Source organism: Poeciliopsis prolifica, unplaced genomic scaffold (genome assembly GCF_027474105.1).
Source record: "Poeciliopsis prolifica strain line A6 unplaced genomic scaffold, Auburn_PproV2 SCAFFOLD170, whole genome shotgun sequence".
NCBI lineage: Eukaryota > Metazoa > Chordata > Actinopteri > Cyprinodontiformes > Poeciliidae > Poeciliopsis > Poeciliopsis prolifica.
The window spans coordinates 299,210-320,106 of record NW_026562545.1 but is presented as its reverse complement, the minus strand read 5'-3'; the positions used below and the strand labels follow the sequence as shown (position 1 = coordinate 320,106).

The 20,897-nt window shown below is 49.7% G+C and overlaps 1 non-coding gene and 1 pseudogene across 1 annotated transcript; one reads left to right on the top strand and one right to left on the bottom strand.

The window, feature by feature from the left end:
- The first annotated feature begins 182 nt into the window (after window positions 1-182).
- Window positions 183-15,828, top strand: LOC129356427 (sodium/calcium exchanger 1-like; annotated as a pseudogene).
- A 4,624-nt stretch (window positions 15,829-20,452) lies between these two features.
- LOC129356429 (U6 spliceosomal RNA) lies at window positions 20,453-20,558 on the bottom strand. Its single transcript, XR_008605401.1, has one exon. It is a non-coding gene; the product is annotated as a U6 spliceosomal RNA (small nuclear RNA).
- Between the last annotated feature and the right edge of the window lie 339 nt (window positions 20,559-20,897).

Genomic DNA, 20,897 nt, shown 5'->3' with positions numbered 1-20,897 from the left:
TATCAGATTTATTCAGTAAACCTTCCCAGAACCCTCCATGTCCAGGAGAGGTTCTGGCTGTTTACAGCTGGTTGTTTTGGACCGTTCTCATCATCAGCGAGGAAGAGGAGGAGGAGGAAGAGAGAGAGGAGGAGGCAGCGTCTTGTTTCTGGTTCTAACCGGTCGAGGTTCTGCTTCTCGTCTTCGCTGGTTCTGCTGGTTCTGTGGGGCTGGAGAGTTTTTCCTCCTTCGAAGATGAAAACTTCCTGGAACTTTGTGGAGATTCTGATTTAAAGCGTTTTTCTCTTCATCTGACGGTAGGTTCCTCCTCCGGCAGCCTGACGGCCGACTGCGGCAAGCTGCTTGTGCCAGTCTGCTGGAGGTCAGACCTGCTAGAGGTCAGGAGGAGTCAGACCTGAGGAGGTCAGACCTGCTGGAGGTCAGACCTGCTAGAGGTCAGACCTGCTGGAGGTCAGACCTGCTAGAGGTCAGACCTGCTGGAGGTCAGACCTGCTGGAGGTCAGACCTGCTAGAGGTCAGACCTGAGGAGGTCAGACCTGAGGAGGTCAGACCTGCTAGAGGTCAGACCTGCTAGAGGTCAGACCTGCTGGAGGTCAGACCTGCTAGAGGTCAGAAGTGAGGAGGTCAACCTGCTGGAGTCAGACCTGCTGGAGGTCAGACCTGCTAGAGGTCAGACCTGCTAGAGGTCAGACCTGCTGGAGGTCAGACCTGCTGGAGGTCAGACCTGCTAGAGTCAGACCTGCTAGAGGTCAGACCTGAGGAGGTCAGACCTGAGGAGGTCAGACCTGCTAGAGGTCAGACCTGCTAGAGGTCAGACCTGCTGGAGGTCAGACCTGAGGAGGTCAGACCTGCTAGAGGTCAGACCTGCTGGAGGTCAGACCTGCTAGAGGTCAGACCTGCTGGAGTCAGACCTGAGGAGGTCAGACCTGCTAGAGATCAGACCTGCTAGAGGTCAGACCTGCTGGAGGTCAGACCTGCTAGAGGTCAGACCTGCTGGAGGTCAGACCTGCTAGAGGTCAGACCTGCTAGAGGTCAGACCTGCTGGAGGTCAGACCAGCTGGAGGTCAGACCTGAGGAGGTCAGACCTGCTGGAGGTCAGACCTGCTAGAGGTCAGACCTGCTGGAGGTCAGACCTGCTAGAGGTCAGACCTGCTGGAGGTCAGACCTGAGGAGGTCAGACCTGCTAGAGGTCAGACCAGCTGGAGGTCAGACCTGCTGGAGGTCAGACCAGCTGGAGGTCAGACCTGAGGAGGTCAGACCTGCTAGAGGTCAGACCTGAGGAGGTCAGACCTGCTGGAGGTCAGACCAGCTGGAGGTCAGACCTGAGGAGGTCAGACCTGCTAGAGGTCAGACCTGAGGAGGTCAGACCTGCTTTAGGTCAGACCTGCTGGAGGTCAGACCTGCTGGAGGTCAGAGGTAGGAGGTCAGACCTGCTGGAGGTCAGAGGTGAGGGGTCAGACCTGAGGAGGTCAGAGGTGATGACATCAGCCTTAATGTTTCTCAGTGTCCATTTAACCAGATGTGAGCAGAACCTCACTGCAGCTCCTCACGTGATTCTGATGCACCTTAACCAGCGGGTATCCATGGCAACCTCCAGGCTGGTGACCTGGTGACCTCACTAACCCGCCCACAGCCTCTGCATTAAGTTGGACCAAAAGGAAGCTCCAGACCTTCCAAGCCTTTTTCTTTCCAGGTTAAATAATCTGTCAGCTTGTTGCCAGGACTCAGGAATCATCGACCAAAAAGTTATTCTGTCATCTCAGGCATAAGGGCTGGAAACTTGAGAGAAATCCTCGGTAAGGTTTTGTTTTCTGGAGTGTTTGCGGGTTAAAGGTCCAGACTTTCTCAGATCGGTCGGTCAATGTTGGTTCTGCTGGAGATTAGCAGGAGGAAGGTCGTGGTTCTGGGTTTGACCGCCTCGCCTCGTTCATAACCCCATTTCTGTCCGTTTCAGGTTGAGGAGGCCTGAAGCTTCACCATGAGTCCCGCTGGACGCCCGTCGCTCCTGCTGCTCCTGCTTGCCGCTATCTCAGCCGGGCCCCCGTGCTCTGCTGCAGGGGCCGCCGGTCTGACCCCAAAGTCCAACAGCACAGCCAGAAACCAGACTAAATGCGGCGGCAGCACCAACTGCATTGAGGGCGTCATCCTGCCGATGTGGAAGCCGGAGAACCCGGCTTTCCCCCGACCGCCTGGCCAGGGCCACCATCTACTTCGTGGGGCTGTTCTACATGTTCCTGGGCGTCTCCATTATCGCTGATCGTTTCATGGCGTCCATCGAAGTCATCACCTCTCAGGAAAGAGATCACCATAAAGAAGCCCAATGGGGAGAAGATCACCACGGTTCGCGTCTGGAACGAGACGGTGTCCAACCTGACCCTGATGGCGCTCGGCTCGTCCGCGCCAGAGATCCTCCTGTCTGTGGTGGAGGTTTGCGGTCACAACTTTGACGCCGGTGAGTTGGGCCCCAACACCATCGTAGGCAGCGCCGCCTTCAACATGTTTGTCATCATCGGCCTCTGCGTGTCCGTCATCCCTGACGGGAGACCAGAAGGTGAAGCACCTGCGGGTGTTTTTCGTCACCGCCACCTGGAGCGTGTTTGCTTACACCTGGCTGTACCTGATCCTGGCCGTTTTCTCTCCAGGTGTTGTTGAAATATGGGAGGGGCTTCTCACGCTCTTCTTCTTCCCTTTCTGTGTTGGGTTTGCTTATGTGGCCGACCGCAGCTACTTTTCTACAATACGTGTACAAACGATACCGAGCCGGGAAGCAGAAGGGAATGATTATCGAGACCGAGGGCGAGCCGGATCTCCCGTCCAAGGTGGACATCGAAATGGACGGCAAAATGCTCAACTCCCATAGAGACCAACTTCTCGATGGAGAGGGGAAGGAGCTGGACGAGGAGGCGCGCAAAGAGCTGGCCAGGATCCTGAAGGATCTGAAGCAGAAACACCCAGAGAAGGAGACGGAGCAGCTGATGGAGCTCGCTAACTACCAGGTTCTGACCCAGCAGCAGAAGAGTCGGGCCTTTTACCGCTGCCAGGCGACCAGGATTATGACAGGAGCCGGCAACGTCCTGAAGAAACACGCCGCTGACCAGGCCAAGAGGGCTGCGCAGCATGACATCTGCTCTGAGATATCCGCCAGCAACTTCTCCTCAAAGGTCTTCTTCGACCCTGGGAATTACCAGTGTCTGGAGAACTGCGGCAGCGTGGCGCTCAATGTTGTCCGCGAGGAGGAGACTTGACCTCTACGGTCCTGCGTGGATTACCGGACTGAAGACGGAACTGCCAACGCTGGCTCTGACTACCAGGTGACCGAAGGAACCGTTGTGTTCAATCCTGGCGAGACGGACAAGGAAATCCACATCAACATCATTGACGACGATATTTTTGAGGAAGACGAGCACTTCCTGGTTCACCTCACCAACGTGCGGGTCACATCAGACGGAGCCAACAACCATCAGGCGAACCACGGCGACGGCCTGGCAGGGCTGGGCCTCCCGTGCTCGGCCACCGTCACCATCTTCGACGACGACCACGCCGGGATCTTCAGCTTTGAGGAGCCGGTGTGACGGTGAGCGAGAGCGTGGGCGTGATGGAGGTGAAGGTGACCAGGAACTCGGGGGCCCGCGGCGTTGTGGCGGTGCCGTACAGAACCATGGAGGGGACAGCGAAGGGCGGTGGGGAAGACTTCGAAGACACGCATGGAGTCCTGGAGTTTGACATGATGAAATTGTGTAAGTACTAGTGGTGGCACTCACTTAAAATGTTCACTTCTGGGTTTGTTGTAAATGAATGACATTGAATCAAACAACAGAACAACATCAGCAAAACTCTTAATTCAAAAACCAGTTTGCTGCTAATCATTGAATAAATAGAAATATAAGCTCAAAACCAGAAAGCTTTCAAATGATGCTGACATTTCCATTAGCTGCTACATGTTTAGCATTGAGATGGTTTTCTGGGCTTGCATAGCTTCTGATGGGCTAACTCCTTTTAGCACATCTGGAACACAACGGTCTTTTCCAGCGTCCAATTTTTCTGGGTTTTGTCCCTGAAGTTGCTGTGTGGATGAAAAGCTGTTCACCAGCTGCAGTTTAGAAATGTTTTAGAAATTTTATTCTGTTAGATTATCTGGTAGCTCCGCCCCATCTTGTCATGTGACCTGGCATCTTTCTGCAAACAGCAGGAATAAAATCCCAGCAGGTCTCAAACATGTCAGCCACCGAATATTTGATCTCAGTTCAGTTCAGATCGGGATGGTTTGTTAAAGCGCGTCTCCGGAGAAAAAGAAAAACTTTCATTGGAGGCGTGTTGTGACTTTATGCAACTCTAGCACGTAGCATCATCTCTTTATGTTGATGTAACCCCAGCAGACTAAGATGATGCAGTTTGGGTCCAGCAGCATTTCTAACTTGCAGTGTTCAAGCAATAGTAGGGCCACCTAGTGGTCCAGTCATTACAACATGTAGTACTTTTCATCACAGTACACCATAATTTAGGCAGATGTGGGCCAATTGACAGCAGTTTCAGATTAAAACGACAGAAGAAACCCACTGGGACCCGTCCAGAACCTCCTGATCAGCCAAACCGGGTCCAGCCTGACCCAGTCCACAGGCCATTAGTCTCTCATGTTGAGGGGTGGAAAGGAAGTGGAGGTCATTCAGAACCACTGGGTCCCGTTTGGCAGGAGACACAGGCCAATTCAAGGTTAACATGTTTAATGCTGCAGATCAACTCAGAATAATTGGGGGCTTGTCCGGGATCCTCACAGGATTGTTCAGGTTTCAGTGACAGAAATGGTTCCTGGGTGCTCTGGTTCAGATGGTTCTGCAGAACTTGTTCAGAAAGGATTTTATTGTGTTGCTGGTACCATTAGGTGTCTCGGTTTGATGCTGTACAAGTGGTGGCGATGATGATGTTCTATAATGGCTGTCTCTGAACCATCTGGATCTTTGTTCTGAACTGATTGTATCAGAGAAAGCTTCAGTAATTGTTTTTCTATATTTACAGTAGCTGATATTTTTAGAACTCATGCAGTTTGAAGCAAGTCAGCTGCTGGTCTTGATCTTCATCACTTCCTGTTCTGATTATGTTTCCTCTGACAGGTGAAGCAGATCCGCCTCTGCTCTTTGAGGCAGCAGTAACTGCTGCTGGCTGAGCAGGTTGTTTTTGCTGATCTTGAACCTCAAGATAGCCCGAGATTAATCCAAGGTTAATCTGAGGTTAGCCGGGTTAGCCCGAGGTTAGCCCGAGGTTAGCCCAGGGTTAGCCCAAGGTTAGCATCCTCAGACCTGTTTGCTCCACCAGGCCTGATGTCACTGGAGTTTCAGTCAGCATCAAGTTCAAGGAGAAAGGGTTAGGGTTAGAGCAGCTGCAGTTACCCTACCCTAACTGCAGCTGCTCTTCAGGTGTCTTCAGGTGTCCAACAAGGCAGAGACAGAGCTGCGGGTGGACCCTCCTATTCCAGGCTGGGAGCTGCTGACAGCTCCTGGTTTCTGTCTGTCCTCCGTGTCCTCCAAATGTCCTCGCTGAGAAGACGGGGTTTTATTTAGCAGCTAGTCCAAACGCAGCAGCTCCCGTGTGAGAAGCAGATAAACAGCCTGGAGCTTTTTCCTTATTAGGCCGTCGGCTGCAGCAGCGGCTCTTCGTGCGACTCGGCCCATAAAGCAGCCGGTTCCTGTCAGAGCGGGGAAGGTCAGGCCTGGCCCGCAGCCATGGCGCCGGCCCACATCGCCACGGAGAGCAGAAGCAGATCAGAGCTCTGTGGACCCGCCGTCCATCAGAGACAGGTCAGGTTCTGCTGACCCGTCTTATCTCTGCCCTGAGGAACTCCTCGGCTCGATCCTCCATAAACTTCACGACACTAATGCAGCGTTCCCATTGTTCCCATCGTTCCCATGGTTCCCATCCTATTACAGATGTTGCACTTTTAGTAAACTGTAACTTCATTATTTCAACAATTATTATTTACTGATGGGGAATATAACATGTTTTACAAAAATGACATCAGCTGTGTGAACGTGTTCGTCAGCTCATTTACCTCTATGAAGGTTCATTCTGCTGGGTTTACTATGTTTTGCTTAATGTGTAAATTATGTCATCTGAACTTACTTTCGCGACCCGTCTTGGGTCGGCAGCCTAGTGGCCGCTGCTGGAACTGCCACAAAATGAGATTCTCCTGGAGGAGAAATGAAGGTTGAACTTCATTTCTTGATGGAAAGCCCCAATAAAATCTGGATAAAAACATCAAATTCAAGAGACAGATGGCGACATAACGGCACCAAATCACTCCTGCACCGCAGGCCGGTTCTGATCCGAACAGCAGAAACAGAAATATATCAGTTCAGAACCAATCAGATGAAACCAAGAATGGACTCTTTCTGAAAAAAACAGAGGTAAGAGGAGCATTGAGAGGCCAAATTTATGACTAAAGTTTGTCCTGTGGACTTCCTGAAGTGTCACAGTGCATGCTGGGAGATGTGGTCCGGTCGGTTCCTATCGATAAATGGACGTTGGCGGAAACAATGAGACAACCGACCTGCTGCCACATCTTTCCACTGAGTCTCTGCAGATCTGACTGGTCCCCCTTCCTTCCTCCTGTCCTTCCTTCCTCCCATCCCTCCTTCCTCCTGTCCTTCCTTCCTCCCATCCCTTCCTCCTGTCCTTCCTTCCTCCGGTCATTCCTTCCTTTCATCCCTCCTTCCTCCTGTCCTTCCTTCCTCCTGTCATTCCTTCCTTTCATCCCTCCTTCCTCCTGTCCTTCCTCCCATCCCTCCTTCCTCCTGTCCTTCCTTCCTCCTGTCCTTCCTTCCTCCCATCCCTCCTTCCTCCTGTCCTTCTTTCCTCCTGTCCCCCCTTCCTCCTGTCCTTCCTTCCTTTCATCCCTCCTTCCTTCCATCCCTCCTTCCTCCTGTCCTTCCTTCCTTCCATCCCTCCTTCCTCCTGTCCTTCCTTCCTCCCATCCCTCCTTCCTCCTGTCCTTCCTTCCTCCCATCCTTCCTTCCTTTCATCCCTCCTTCCTCCTGTCCTTCCTCCCATCCCTCCTTCCTCCTGACCTTCCTTCCTTTCATCCCTCCTTCCTCCTGTCCTTTCCATCCCTCCTTCCTCCTGTCCTTCCTTCCTTTCATCCCTCCTTCCTCCTGTCCCTCCTTCCTCCTGTCCCTTCTTCCTCCTGTCCTTCCTCCCATCCCTCCTTCCTCCTGTCCTTCCTTCCTCCTGTCCTTCCTTCCTCCCATCCCTCCTTCCTCCTGTCCTTCTTTCCTCCTGTCCCCCCTTCCTCCTGTCCTTCCTTCCTTTCATCCCTCCTTCCTTCCATCCCTCCTTCCTCCTGTCCTTCCTTCCTTCCATCCCTCCTTCCTCCTGTCCTTCCTTCCTCCCATCCCTCCTTCCTCCTGTCCTCCTTCCTCCCGTCCTTCCTTCCTTTCATCCCTCCTTCCTCCTGTCCTTCCTCCCATCCCTCCTTCCTCCTGACCTTCCTTCCTTTCATCCCTCCTTCCTCCTGTCCTTTCCATCCCTCCTTCCTCCTGTCCTTCCTTCCTTTCATCCCTCCTTCCTCCTGTCCCTCCTTCCTCCTGTCCCTTCTTCCTCCTGTCCCTTCTTCCTCCTGTCCCTCCTTCCTCCTGTCCTTCCTTCCTCCCATCCCTCCTTCCTCCTGTCCTTCCTTCCTTTCATCCCTCCTTCCTCCTGTCCTTCCTTCCATCCCTCCTTCCTCCTGTCCCTCCTTCCTCCTGTCCTTCCTTCCTCCCATCCTTCCTCCTGTCCTTCCTTCCTCCCATCCCTCCTTCCTCCTGTCCTTCCTTCCTCCCGTCCCTCCTTCCTCCTGTCCCTCCTTCCTCCTGTCCCTCCTTCCTCCTGTCCTTCCTTCCTCCCGTCCTTCATCACGTCTCGCTCCTCTTCCTCTTCTTTCTTCTCTTTCAGCAAATCGATTCGGATCAACATAGTCGATGACGAAGAGTACGAGAAAACAAGAACTTCTTCCTGGAGGTCGGCGATCCTCACCTGCTAGAGATGAGTGAACGGAAAGGTGGGGGCGTTGTCACCCTGACCTCTGACTCCGCCCACTGACCTTTAACCTTTCCTAATCTCGACCCCCTCAGATGTTTGTGGTTTCCGTGAACCTTTGCGTGATTTTAGTTTCAGGGTTTCAGCGGTTCTCTGAACCCGCCCCACTCCCCTGTGTGCCTGTGAACTAATGACCCCTGACCCCACAGGAAGACGGTGTCAGTTAGAATAATGGACCATGAGGAATACGATAGGAAGGCCAGCTTCTACCTGGAGCTGCAGGAACCCTGCTGGGCCAGGAGGGGACGGACAGGTGGGAGCCGTACCTGCCTGGTAACCTCTGACCTCTCTTCTTCCTGCTGTCGCTCTGCTGCCTCCTATTGGCCAGGACTGTCAGGGGCTCAGCTCTGATTGGCTGCAGCTGAACTAGTTTAACTGGGAAGGGTTTAGAGACACTGCTGTAGGTTATCTGGAACAGAAACAATCCAGAGACTGGTCCCAGTCTGAACCCAAACTGGTCCCAGCCTGAACCCAAACTGGTCCCAGTCTGAACCCAAACTGGTCCCAGTCTGAACCCAAACTGGTCCCAGTCTGAACCCAAACTGGTCCAGTCTGAACCCAAACTGGTCCCAGCCTGAACTTAAACTGGTCCCAGCCTGAACTTAAACTGGTCCCAGTCTGAACCCAAACTGGTCCCAGCCTGAACTTAAACTGGTCCCAGCCTGAACTTAAACTGGTCCCAGTCTGAACCCAAACTGGTCCCAGCCTGAACTTAAACTGGTCCCAGTCTGAACCCAAACTGGTCCCAGTCTGAACCTAAACTGGTCCCAGTCTGAACTTAAACTGGTTCCAGTCTGAACCCAAACTGGTCCCAGTCTGAACCTAAACTGGTCCCAGTCTGAACCCAAACTGGTCCCAGCCTGAACCCAAACTGGTCCCAGCTGAGATCTACTGGGCCTAGTTTAGACTGGGGTTCTGAAGCTGAATGGGTGAGTGACGGACACATGGGCTGGGTTTGAATGTGTGGGGCTTGGCCCACAGGGGGCGCCAGAGCTCTTCAGGGCATCTGGAGGAAAAATACAACAAGAAAAGAAACTAAATGTTTAGCCAAGTCAGATTTTTGCACAGTCAGGGCATATCAACATGGAATGAAGGAAATAAAGCTGTGATGCTAATGGCTAACTTTCCCACGCTTTGAAACGCACTGGGATGCTAACGGCTAACTTTCCCACGCTTTGAAACGCACTGGGATGCTAACGGCTAACTTTCCCACGCTTTGAAACGCACTGGGATGCTAACGGCTAACTTTCCCACGCTTTGAAACGCACTGGGATGCTAATGGCTAACTTTCCCACGCTTTGAAACGCACTGGGATGCTAACGGCGAACTATCTGACGCTACAACCCCTGATCCAGACGTCGAACCTCCTATTTGTTCTGACGCTTCATGCTTCTCTTTATTTTCTCTCCAGCTCTGCTGCTGCAGGAAGTCGGTAAGCAGACTTCCTGTCTCCTGCTTCAACTTTGACCCCTTCAGAAACAAATGTCTGACTGAATGTTCTTGTCTTCTGGCCTCAGGTGGCTTCGTCCAGACAGGTAGGACCGCCATCGGGTTCGGTCTGGGCAGACAGTACTGGTACCTGACGGGCCGACATTAACTGATCCTTTCTCTAACGTTTCATTAGACAAGCAGCTGTTTGGTAAGACACCGCCCCCTGGTGGATGTTTGAGTGTCTTAATTCTACAGACCATCTGACCCTCTGAACCCCAGGAAGCTGTCATTTAACCAGAACCAGGCCTCTAGGAGGCTCTGGTTCTATGGAGCTCTGCCGGGTTCTCTGCATTTCAATCAGCTGTGGAATTTGACTAGACCATTGGAACACCTTCATTCTTTAGTTCCCCGGTCTGGTCCCACCACAGTCCCTCCACCGCCGTGCCCTGAGGCTCATTCGCCTCTGAGGTGAATGTACCTCAGAGGTGAGGGGTCAGAGGTCAACATAACACATTCTGACTGCATGCCTGCACCTGGTCCAGAATGGAGAACCATAACCAGGCCCTGGACCTTCTACAGGAAAGTCCAGGGCCGAGACTGTCCTGCCCTGTCCAACATCATTAGCATCACAGGTTGGCATTAATCCATCCACCCATCCAGAACCGGGCTGGGACAAATGTCTCTACCCAGGGTTACCGAAGAACCCGGTAACCCAGGTTCTGGTGTGGGCTCGGTTTGAATTGAAATGAGCCCAGTTTGTTGAATCGGAGGCTCGGGTGCCTGGTACTGGTTACACATTCTGGAGTCGTGTCTTTGGGACCTGGAAGCTTCTCCTCCAGGTCCACTGTGCTGGATGGGTTCTCTTGGTGGTCCAATGGGAACCGGGTCCACTAGCTGGACCTGACACCAGAACCAGCCAGTTCTCCTACAGCGCTGGTGGCCCACTGAGGAACCCAATAACCTCTGGCTGATCGGGTTCAGCCCAGTTCAGCACTGCCTGAGGGGTCAGAGGTCAACCTAAGTCACATTCTGACTGCATGCCTGCACTCGGTCCAGAATGGAGAACCATAAAACCAGGAAGTCCTGACTGAGCATGCTCAGTACGTCCCGTCGCACTGAGCATGTCCAGTTTAATCAGAGCGCTTTTGTTTCAGGCAGCGTTCTCTAACGTGTGTCTGGGTGTCGGCTGGAACCAGAACCTTCTCTGGTTCTGCTTCTGATCAGAGAGTGGTTCTGAATTCAGTCCATTCAGTTCCTCTTCACCTGTTCAGGTCGAGACATCTACAGGAAGGTCCAGGGCCGAGACCGTCCCGCCCCGTCCAACATCATCAGCATCACAGGTTGCCATCCATCCACCCATCCATCCATCCATCCATCCATCCATCCATCCATCCATCCATCCCTCCATCCCTCCATCCATCCATCCATCCCTCCATCCATCCATCCATCCATCCCTCCATCCATCCATCCATCCATCCATCCATCCATCCATCCCTCCATCCATCCATCCATCCCTCCATCCATCCATCCATCCCTCCATCCATCCCTCCATCCATCCATCCATCCCTCCATCCATCCATCCATCCATCCATCCCTCCATCCATCCCTCCATCCATCCATCCATCCACCCACCCACCCATCCATCCATCCATCCATCCCTCCCTCCCTCCATCCATCCATCCATCCATCCATCCATCATCCATCCATCCATCCATCCCTCCATCCATCCATCCATCCATCCCTCCATCCATCCATCCATCCATCCCTCCATCCATCCCTCCATCCATCCATCCACCGACCCACCCACCCATCCCTCCATCCATCCATCCATCCCTCCATCCATCCCTCCATCCATCCATCCATCCACCCACCCTCCCATCCATCCATCCATCCATCCCTCCCTCCCTCCATCCATCCATCCATCCATCCATCCATCATCCATCCATCCATCCATCCCTCCCTCCCTCCATCCATCCATCCATCCCTCCATCCATCCATCCACCGACCCACCCACCCATCCCTCCCTCCATCCATCCATCCATCCCTCCATCCATCCATCCATCCATCCCTCCATCCATCCATCCATCGACCCACCCACCCATCCCTCCATCCATCCATCCATCCATCCATCCATCATCCATCCATCCATCCATCCCTCCATCCATCCATCCATCCCTCCATCCATCCATCCATCCATCCATCCATCCATCCATCCCTCCATCCATCCATCGACCCACCCATCCATCCCTCCATCCACCCATCCCTCATCCACCCATCCCTCCATCCATCCATCCCTCCATCCATCCATCGACCCACCCATCCATCCCATCCACCCATCCATCCATCCATCCATCCATCCATCCATCCATCCATCCATCCATCCATCCATCCATCCATCCATCCCTCCTCCCTCCCTCCCTCCATCCATCCATCCATCCATCCATCCATCCCTCCCTCCATCCATCCATCCCATCCCTCCCTTCATACAGAGCAGATTATTCTTGGTGTTTAGTTTGAAGACAAACTCAACCCCAGACTCCAGACTCTGATTAGGAGATCAGAGTCTGGATACTCAGAGAAGAGCTGAGTATCCAGAGCCCGAGAAAACAACCCTACATTAATTTCAAAATCTCACTACCTTTGTTGGCCTGCAGCTAAACAAACCATGTGACCTTTGTCAGATGGGGTGTGTGAGGAGGTTTTGACAAAGAAGGAGGAGGAGGAGCGACGGATCGCAGAGATGGGCAGACCAACGTTGGGCGAACATGTCCGACTGGAGGTGATTATCGAGGAATCGTATGAGTTCAAGGTGAGAGTAAATCCCTAAAATCACGCCTCTGCCTTTTGGGTTCCTCTCAAATGTTGGGAGGTCTTGTATGCACTGGATTCAGGCTGCAGCTTTAGATGTACAGACAGAGCTCTGGTGAGAACACTGGTTGTCCACCAGTGGTTTGGTCCAACATATTGCAATTCTTACATCAGGCCACTTTCTACAGCATTCAGTTTGTCCTCAGAGTAGCCACTGGTTTATGGCCAAAAAGGCAGACTTTCCATTCAAGCTTGGTCTGGTTTCAGAACACGGTGGATAAACTGATTAAAAAGACCAACCTGGCTCTGGTGATCGGGACGAACAGCTGGAGGGAGCAGTTTGTGGAGGCCGTCACTGTCAGCTCAGTACAAACTGCAGAAAGAAAACCTGCTTCTCTGAGTTCTTCACACAAAGTAACAGGGAATGTTGTTTCTTTCCTCAGGTGGTGATGATGATGATGATGACTGCCGTGAAGAAAAAATGCCTTCCTGTTTTGACTATGTCATGCACTTCCTGACTGTCTTCTGGAAGCTTCTGTTTGCCTTCGTTCCTCCAACGGACTACTGGAACGGCTGGGCCTGCTTCGTCGTCTCCATCTTTGTCATTGGCATGCTGACCGCCGTCATCGGAGACCTGGCGTCGCATTTTGGCTGCACAGTGGGCCTCAAAGACTCCGTCACCGCCGTGGTGTTCGTCGCATTGGGTACTTCAGTACCAGTGTGACACAAGCTACGGTTGATCCCGCAGCCAATGAAAACACATTTAGGGTGCCTTCTCGCCAGCCTTGTTTGGTTGGCTTTAATTAAACTCCAGTTCGTCTGATTAGAAAGTCTGGTTCGATTGGGGAGGAGTAGTCACAGGCTGTGGAAAACAACCTCAGTCTATGTTGAGGTCTGGTAGCCATATCAGTTTGACATCTACCCTCAGAAAGATCAGCAACGCAGACAAACAGCCGTTGGGCGAATAGTCTTAGTCTTGGTGGGAAAACAGAGACTGGGGTTCTGTTTTTCAGCAGCTCAGGAGGGATTTTCCTGGTTTGGCCTAAATTATAGGAAACTGTGATCCTGAGTCATGTTCAGGCTAACTCTGCAGTTTGGATTTGGAAATAAAAAGAGATCTGAGAGAAAGCAGAACACAGGTAGTTTCTTCTGTTAGACACCAGACTTTAGTGCAAAGCTCGGCAGCTACTGAAGAACAGGAAGGCAAAGATGGAGGCTTCACCCTGACGGTTAGCTTCATTTTTAAACACGGGATCTTTTCACTAGCAGTGGAACCGTTCAGAAGAGTTAGCTAAAGCAGCACTGTAGCACTACGGCTCTAAAGCTAATGCTAACGCGCTACATTTAACCGTCAAAAACCAATCAAAGTGTATTTGTGTCACATTTCAGCAAAAAGGCATTTTAAAGCTTTAATCATGAAAATACAAAGTCATGGAAACTCAGTGAATCGTTACATTCTGCCATCGTCACACATCAGATTATTGATCACCGTTTCATTGATTCTGTTTCTAACGCAGCTCTAACCAGTTTTAAAAGCACTCGGTTTCAGTGGTTTTCCAGTTTAATGGAAGTTTGTTCCAGATCTGTGGCGCATAGAAGCTTAATGCTGCTTCTCCATGTTTGGTTCTGGTTCTGCTGCAGAACCAGAACCAGCAGGTTGATCCAGCAGCACCAGATCTTTAATCCGTTCAGTGATTTATAAACAACCAGTGAAGGACTGTGGAACCGGGTGTGACCTCTGACCTCTTCAATGCGACGTTTCCTATTGAAACAGAGAAATCCCAGTTCTCTTGGTCAGATTAAGCTGGTTCTCACCAGGCGCTACGTGAATCTGTGGAACGTTTCGGTTTATAGCTGTTGAGCTTTGCTAACGCTGTTGCCGAGTCGGCCGGATTGACCGACTTCAGTCAGAAGGTTTTAACCAGTTTTAACCAGTTTACTGTAGAACTACAGCCTGTAGATCTCACTTCAAAACAGGAGCATGAACACAGGTGAAAACCACAACCTCAACACAATCCGTGAGCTTCACTCAACTGAACCTTTACAATACAGCCCAGAAATGATTGCTTTAGATTTCTGTGGAGAAATGAATTTAGGAGAAGCTAAGTCCACTGAGCATTTTCAAAGTTAACTGAACAAGAAGGCAGCTCAGCTGTTAGACCAGCAGGAGTCTGACCGCTTTCATCTAGAGCAGGCGTGTCAACATCCAGTCCTGGAGGCCGCTGTCCTGCAACTTCTAGATCTGCCTCTGCTGCACCACCTGAATAGAATAATAGGTGATTAGCAAGGCTCTGGAGAACTGATCTACACAAAGGAGGTAATTAAGCCATTTCATTCCTGTGTTTTGTACCTGTGGCACATCGAAAAACTGCAGGACAGTGGCCCTCGAGGCCTGGAGTTTGACACCCCTGGTCTAGAGGAAAGCCACTGAAAGAGCTTTTTGTTTTCTTCGTCTCTTCGTCAGACACCTTTGCCAGTAAAGTAGCAGCGATCCAGGACCAATACGCAGACGCCTCCATCGGGAACGTTACTGGAAGTAACGCCGTCAACGTTTTCCTGGGCATTGGCGTGGCGTGGTCCATCGCCGCCGTCTACCACTACAGCAAGGGCCAGGAGTTCAGGGTGGACCCGGGAACGCTGGCCTTCTCTGTCACGCTCTTCACCATCTTTGCTTTCATCTGCATCGCCGTCCTGATCTACCGGCGCCGGCCGGCCATCGGCGGGGAGCTCGGTGGGCCGCGCGTCCCTAAAATCCTGACTTCCTGCCTGTTCTTCAGCCTGTGGTTGATGTACATCGTCTTCTCGTCGCTGGAGGCGTACTGCCACGTCAAGGGCTTCTAGGCCATGTGCTTTGGACGGTTCCTCTTCGGTCCGTCGGATCATCTGATTGTAACGGGTTCCTATAACGTGTTTCTGTAAAGACTGAGTTCCACAGAAGTTCTGCTAGGTTTTGGGTTCCTTCAGGTTCTGGCCTGAGAGTCAGAATTTAGTTTTAACCAATATTTTGGGTCAGCCCTGCTGGTTGCTCTGACTTCCTGTTACATTTTCTAAGGTTCTGGTTCCAGTTTTTCAGGTTTTCAGTGTCTTGGTGGACAGCTGGATCTGTGTTCTGGCTTTGGTAGAACCATCTTTAAAATGTTCTGTTGGACCCAGAATGCTGCATGTTTTCCTCTAAGTTTTCTCATACTTCCAGATTACATTTAGTGATTTTTTTTCAGGTATTTCGAAGTTCAGCCGGGTCCAAACGGACCCGTTTTCTCTGAATGTGAGCAGCTTTTCAGACCACCAGGCCCGGCATCCGGCCCGGTTCGGACAGAAACCTCTGGATGCGTGGGGCTGCTGGCTTCCCTGTGTGATTCCTCCTCCACTTTCAGTTGTGCACAATGTTTTGTCTTGCATGAACTTTGAACCCACCGCCACACTGAGTGAGTCACCAGAGATCCTTCGGCTTTATTCTGCCATGTGATTGGTTGTTGAATGCAGTTTTTCCTCATGATATTAAAGTTTATTGATGATGATGAGTCATTTCTGTCTTCAGTGTCTTGGATCTTCCAATTGGGAACCAGAGCTTTAACTGGATCGGTGAAAACTGGATGCGTAATAATTCATAATTAGCTTATGGGAATCATTTAATAAACTGGTAATTTAGATGAAAATAAGCCCCGCCCCCATCATGGTTTAGATCTGGTCCGGTCCTCTCTAGAACCAGACTTGGTTTCTGCTCACTCAGGGGTTTTGGCCCGGTTTGAGGTCCTTCCTCTGACTACTGTGGAGGTTCTGGTTCTGGCCCGGTGGGCCTCAAAGCGGCTCCGTGAACTTGCTTCTGAAGGTGTGAACGTGACTCGGCCCGGTTTCAGTCAGCAGGAAGAAGGACAACGTCCACAAACGTTTTAATAGATGATAAGCAAAACTTAATATAGCCAAGAAAATCAACGGTTCAGAATTTATCTGAAGAAATTAATTCAGGCGAAACGAAGTGCATAAACGGTTAAGCTAGCAAAAGCGCTAACGAGAAGCTAGCTCCACTGTTAGCGCATTAGCGGAAGTACAAACAGTAACGCAGTGTGAGTCTCTTCTTCTGTAGCGTTTTCTGGCAGCTTACAAACTTTGTGTTACTGCCATCAACTGCTGGAGATGTAATTCAGAAATTAATCTTTCCTATATATCTTCAATTCTTACTGTGAGTGTTCATCACGTGTTCCCTCACCCGAATCCTGGCGAGGGAACACGTGATTACATAAATTTTAGCAAAAGAAGATGGGGACGGGGCCTACAGGGAGCAGCTAGATGGGATCTTACCTGGGATCAGCTCACTGGGCATCAGTGTGGTCAGCAGTGCTCCTGGTCTGAAGACATGTCTCCATGTCCTCAGTGCTTTCAGTGGGTGTTTGACAGCAAAGCTCTTAGGATCATTGGGACATTCAAACCCCTCCACCATGATAAGGTAGCAGCCCGAGGAGAAGCTGTACATATAATTATAATATCTTTAAATCTTCCAAAAATAATTACTATCTATAACTGGATTCTTTCCCTTTTTAAGAAATTTCCCTGATGGCAGATCAACTTGTGGTGTGATGAATAACCCTGGTGGAATTGGTGACAGTGGAATGGAGAAACTTTACTGGAACTGAGTCAAACTGAAATTTGGAGGAGAAGGTCTTCTTTTTCTTGAAATTTATTGGCGGTTGGCAATAAACGTTATGTAAGCTTTAGCGCCACCAACCTGTCCGGAGTGTGGACTGCATGACAAAAACCAAAAGAAAAATGTATGCTCTTTTTTTTACTGCCATAATTTTTACATATTTTATATGTATTTTATACTTTTAAAATTTTAAAAGTAAATTATTTGAATTTCTTTCTTAGACAGGAACCCAGTTCCTCCATTATAATTATTATCATCATCATCGTCGTCACAGTTCTGATTACAGACACTCTCAGTGAGTGCCGGTTGGAGACATCCTCAAAGGAAGCGGATCCAAGTGGAAAACCATTTGGACCGACCCATCTATACAATCTGCATCAGAGGAAGGCCTCAGGCTCCCTCTGTTTGCGTAAACGGTAAACTGGCTGCTGCTTTTTGTTCATACTTTTTGTTATTACGACTCTTATTTTGAAACACTGAAGTAGGAAGTGACTGCAGCATGTTCGCTGAGGCAGCCAGAAGATGCACGTGCTATGCTAACTTAGCAAGTGTCTATATAAAGGTAGTTCAGGTGTGAGTTTATGTGACAGCCTCATTTCTGCCTCACAGGAAGCCTCAGCCAGCGAGGTATGTTTATGTATTTATATCATTTTTATGGCGTATTTGTGTCTTACGTTTGTGTTGTATTTTGGTGTTGGTGTCAGCGAAACAGTGACGTGCGGTCAGGTGAGGCAGGTGAGGCACCTTTCATCACAGAAATGAAAGAAAAAATATAATAATAAAATAATTGAAATTGTTATCTTCATCCGGTGGTTCAGAAATAGTTATTTTTCATGTAGCTTCACCAATTTGGATGATTCTTTCTTCAAAATCGCTGAATTTTCTTCATTTCCCATTGAAATGCTTGGAAGCCTCACCTGGGATTGCGCATCCCTGGCTAACTGGCTGGCTGCTAAGCGGAGAGCATGTTGCTGTACGGCGTCCATGAAATGGTTTAGACATATTTAATATGTGAACTCAATCATTTAGCTCATGTATATAATGTACAGTGCTTTTGTCACCAACTGTGTTTGTGTAACGTGTTTCGAGTGCTGAGCGATTCTAAACGGCAGAGAACAGGTTGGAGGTGAGGCAGGCAGTTCTCTGGCCTCATGGCAGGGGGCGCTCAAGATCCCAGACATTCGTCTTGTCGCTCCACAACTGCAGAGCAAGTGACAGCGAGCTAGGCTAACCGATACGGTAAGCAAGTCAAGTGCAGCGATATTTTATTAGAGCTAGAGATAAGGAGCACTTCTATCGCAAAGTGACGGATGTTTCTGTGCAGAAGGAGCGACGCACGGACTTCATGTAGAAGTAAAGGTAAGACAGCAATAACATTAGTTTTTTAAGGAAATGTGCGTTTTATGAGCTACAGTTTAAATGTGTAAAGGGTGCAGAAGTGAAACATAACCTGTCAACGGCTGTCAATCTATGCATCTATTTGCAAATCGGATTCTGATGACGTCAGAGCCTCACCAGTGATGAACCTCACCGCACGTCACTGCAGGGAAACAAAGTGCAGCTGTAACAAGAACAACTTTAGTTTCATGAAAGATGACTGAACACCAGCAGTGCAACAAACTCCTCATTGCCAGTAAGAACAGGTGGAAGTGATACTATCATACAACTTATTTGTTTCAAAAAAATCTAATATTGCCTATATCCTCTGCTTCCTATACTATTTTGCAATAAATCAACAATGTCAAATTTAATTTTCACGTTACTGTTGTTCCTAATTAACTAGTTTCTCTGAATCTGGTAATTCCTGCAACACACAGTAACATGTTAAATGATACATGCATCATGCTATTTGCACTAGGCTTGATATGATTGACCTTTGTTAACCTCTGGAGAGCTCAATAGCATTAAATTGTAATTTGACTCCACAGCGCCCCTAGTGTATTCCAACAACTCTGTGTCCTCAATACATCAACCGATCTGCACCAGATTTTTTGTGCATCATCAGGGATGAGTCGACAGACTGATGTGTATCGCCTGGTGGACAGATGCAGGATCTGCACGAAAGCGTTTACGTGGCGCAGGTGGCGTTGAGGGAGCGGCGCTGAGCAGCCTCCAACGCTGCTTACAGGTGATTATAATTGAAATTGAGGGTTAGGGTAGGGAACTGAAAAAAGCTAAGACGGTCATTGGTGAGTCTGAGCGGAAATTGTTCTGCCTGAGACTTTACAGCTGTTAAGTCTCAGTGTCAAATTTAATTTGACACAAATGCCCTCTGCATTGTATGAAAATGCAGAGGGCATGAACCAGATCTCCTCACAATAAGTACCTATTTATTCACTTTAAAATTTGCCACAATCAAAGGACAAATATCTAAAATCTATTTAATTTGAAGGTCATGTCTGGAGTTTAACTGGTTTCTTTTTTTGTTTGGTCTAATGGTAAAACCTCTTCTCCTCTGCCTCCCCACGGTCCGACCGTTATGTCTGCTGGGGAGAGGGCCTCCCTGCTTGGGCTGCTGACCCCGTGACCTGACCCCAGATAAGCAGAAAATAAGATGGACGGACGGACGGACGGACGGACACTGAGGCTGAAAAAAACAAAGAAGAAAAGAATCAATTAAATTTTTGACCAAGGATAACAACATTTGGAAAATCTGTGTGGCTTCTCGGAACATACAAGAAAGTTTCCTGGAGCCAAATGACAAAGGAAGACGGTCATTTTGGATCAAAGTCACCATTTTGTCTCTTTTACACATGGATTTTAGCATACTTGTTCTACACCTTGTGATATCCAGATTGCAAAATCACTCAGCACACTGTTGAGGCATCAGAGATGAAAAGTTATCAAAAGCTTTTTTCTGCAACAAAGCACGTGGGTGTGGCCAAGCCTCAAAATCGGACTGTTTGCCACGAAACATGGTGGAATAACACAAGCTCCCAGCGCTATGAAGCTTTCTGTTTCAGGGCAGCACACCTCACGGTCACATGGCCAGTTGGTGACATCACCCTAGCCCTGCCCCCTCCTACCTTGGCAGTCAACTATTTTGCTGATGACATCGTCTTTTACATTCTGACTGAGAAATTTCAAACTGAATCTGGCGACAGAACAAGGTGTTGTCGAAGCTGAAAGCTGATTGGTGGACGGGCCGTGTGGGGAAACCAGAGTGGCGTCTCGCGATTCCTCGCGGTTTCCATACGGTTGGCTGTAACTCGCACATGAATGATCCGACTGGCACCAAACTGGATCTGAATGATGTTTGCCCTAGTGGACGCATGTGGGAATGGCGTGAGGCTGTTGCCAATGGAGAAGGGGTGGTGGTACAAACCCACTGACCGCCATAGGATGTGATTCACATAACCTGCCAGCCTCCTCGGTGGAAGAACCTACCTAAAGGTTCTGGGAAGTGAGCTTCTGGAGGAAACGTGTTCATCAACCGATAATTGATTTGACAGGGCCGTTTTGTTCTGGGATGTCTTCGCAGATGTTCTTTGTTCTCTGGACAAAGAAGAAAATGAGGAACGCTTCACGAATTTGCGTGTCATCCTTGCGCAGGGGCCATGCTAATCTTCTCTGTATCGTTCCAATTTTAGTATATGTCCTAGAGAACTAGGACAGTAGCACACCGTCTCGGAGGAGTATTTGTAGTCCTCTGGTCCACCCCCTTCTCCACAGCGGTTTTACTTTCACTTTCATAACAAGAGAAAACCTCCAAACATGAAGGTTTTTGTAAAATAAACTTTTTCTTCCTTCCTGTACTTGACTACTTTAAAAAGATATACTATCCACATATTTGTTGTTCATTCTTGTAACTTGGTCGTTTCTATGCACAGATGCATGATGGGTAATCATGGACTCCATTACAAAGTAACCCTCCAGCTGAATTCACAAGAACCAGAGCTTTGACAGCAAATGGCACACTCAAAGCTCTCCCTGCCATCAAATGTGATTGTGA